The sequence below is a fragment of the Octopus bimaculoides genome, chromosome 15, assembly GCF_001194135.2.
Source record: "Octopus bimaculoides isolate UCB-OBI-ISO-001 chromosome 15, ASM119413v2, whole genome shotgun sequence".
NCBI lineage: Eukaryota > Metazoa > Mollusca > Cephalopoda > Octopoda > Octopodidae > Octopus > Octopus bimaculoides.
In genome coordinates, this window is record NC_068995.1 from 55,660,421 (window position 1) to 55,663,222 (window position 2,802).

Sequence of the window (2,802 nt, forward strand, 5' to 3'; positions counted from 1 at the left end):
TATATATATATATATATATATATATATATATATATATATATGATTACATCATACTACTTTATTCGTTTTGGCGTCGAGCCGGCAGACTCATTAGAGTGAAAAGAAAACGCTTTGCGGTATTTCTTCCGGCTCTTAACATTCTGATGTCAAAACCTGCCGAGGTCAACTTAGCCTTTTATGACTCCAGGGTCGAGAAAATAAAGTACGAATCAAGTATTGAGATCGAAGCTATCCACATACTCCTTTCCATTAAAATTGCTAGCCTCGTACCTCGATTAGAAACCGTTATCATTTATCTAATATAATAAAGATGTCTGCTATCATTTATGTTCATCACTCCTATCCAGGAACCAGGAATTGCTCAAAAGCTTTCGTTGTCTGTAGAAAAAAAAAGCACTCTTTTCCTTAACGACGTTTTACATTAGGAGAATTATTGATTCTTGCGGATTATCTCCCCTCCTTTATACGGTATCGGTTACAATTGTCGCTAGGTGTTTGTTTACATTGTCTGGAAGCGAAGATAATTTCCATAAATCAGAGGTTTATATTGTATCGCATTTCGCATACATTTCTACGTCTTCGTTGCCCAAATTCTTGCCATTGACCACCCTAGATTGTTTCTCTTAACTCATTTTGGTTTTTGTGTGTGTGCGCGTGTCTGTGTGTGTGTCTGTGTGTGCCTGTGTGTGTGTGTGTGTGTGCGTACGTGCGTTCGCGCGGACTCACATACACATGGATTAAGCATTTCGCGGCAATGGGTTCGGGGCAATATCTCAATTGCGGAACTGTATTTTGTCATCTATATTCTCTAGTCAGAGTTCAATGTCAAGGAAAGGGAGTTTTCCTCTTCTTTTCGTATTTGGTCTATGGATGGGTGTGAAGGCTGGTGGCTTAGTGGTTAGGCGTATTCGGCTCACGGTCGTAAGTTCATAAGTTCAATTCCTGGCGGCGCGTTGTGTCCTTGAACGAGACACATTATTTCGCGTTACTCCAGTTCACTCAGCTGGCAAAAAGTTGTACCTGCAATTCAAAGGGGCCAACCTTGTCAGATTCTGTGTCACGCTTAATCTCCCGGAGAACTATGTTAAGGATACGTGGGTCTGAAGAGTGCTCAGTCACTTGAACGTTAAATTCACAAGCAGGCTGTTCCGTTAACTGAATCAGCTGGAACACTCGTCTAACCGACGGATAGACTGAGTTAATTAGATCATCTCCACGGTAACATTGTCAGGTTCGTTAGTAGGGAGATATCACTTCCATGCTATCCACTGTACACCTTATTAAGTCACGTGGTTAATAAATTATAATAGTCGTTAATAAGTTAGTAGTGATCGAAGCCATTGATTTTGTCGAAGAAGTTCTCGAAGACGTTCTCGAAGACGTCCTCTGTATTCTCGTTGACATCTCCGTAAGTTATCTTGCTATCATTCAGAGGAAGTAAAAGGAAGCCACAGAAAGTAAAAGAAGCCATAGAGATGTCAGCCCCATAATCTCGCCGAATCGGATGTCTGGGAACTGGATCTGGAATACATGTATTGCATTACATCAGACCATACAACGTGACTGTATTACTTAGAGGTCTACTTATACTTCGAAGAATACTAACGGGCCTCTGAATATCTAGACCCTTCCATAACGCCCTTTCATATTTGCCGTTCCTACTGAGTTCGCATTGTCATAACGGAAGGTTACCTCTCACAGAGACTGAAGGACATCAAATACATAAATGCAATACATAACAAGCACATCTGAGTTTGTTCAATTTGTAACTGATGTCGCTTAATCATAAAGAAGAAAACAAACACGTATTTCTTCAATGGGTATGTGTGTGCTTGTGTGCGTGTGTGTGTGCTCGCGCGCGCGTATAGCGTAGATGTCATGGGGCAGGAGAGGCGAACCGTGACTGACGCTTTTATGAGGGAGGCACTGGCACTTTTGAGTCTACAGTATAAGCCTGGATAGGCTTCTGGGTTCAATAGGGCGGCAGTTTCAAGGGCTGTCCCGAGCGGCCCACATTATAGCTACGTCACTGAGATGTTTGTGTGTGTGTGTGTACGATAAGAATTTAGAAACTTCGAGCTAAATACGCAAACAACGAGAGAAAAAGATGGAAAACAGGACACGTAAACACAGAGAATGACCCTTCATCAGTTGTTGGCTGTTTATCTATTTCTCATTTGGAGCATTCAGATGCGCTGTTCACATATTTTACAGTTGGTAGCAAAGAATTATGGAAACATTATTGTAATTCATAAAATCATCGACACCGGAATAAAATACTATACGACGGTAAACCGTTTTAGATTTTATGATTTAGTTAGCGTGTAATGTATTTCGACGTTGATTTTTGCTTGATAGTTTGCTGTTAGAAAAACTTCAATAGTTATCTTTCTTTTATATATATTGTTTTGAAATTTTATATCAAATTATGCTACTGTCGAATGTTTGCCATTCAGAGACTCACAGCTATTTGATATCTTAAAAAAAGTCTGAGAGATCGACATGGTGTAGAGGTAGCACCTTGGCCTTTTGCTGCCCAAGATCCTAGTTGATTCTATATCACGGCAAGAAATTCAAAAGGAGGCGGCTATATCAAACTCCGTCCTTCATTAAAAGCCAACTATATGAGAATGACCATTGAAAAGGTGATGGTCCTTGTGGTGCCCCAGTATAGCCATACACTTTCGACTAAAATACATAAAAGAATAAAAAGAAGAGTTTATATATACGAGTGTGTATGTATGTTTATATGTTTTATATATACGTATATATATATATATATATATATATATATATATATAT

At 39.4% G+C, this 2,802-nt stretch overlaps 1 protein-coding gene across 1 annotated transcript in view; it reads right to left on the reverse strand.

The window, feature by feature from the left end:
- Nucleotides 1-2,802, reverse strand: part of LOC106881481 (putative uncharacterized protein DDB_G0268364) — a 142,975-nt gene that overhangs the window by 75,214 nt on the left and 64,959 nt on the right. The window lies entirely within an intron of this gene.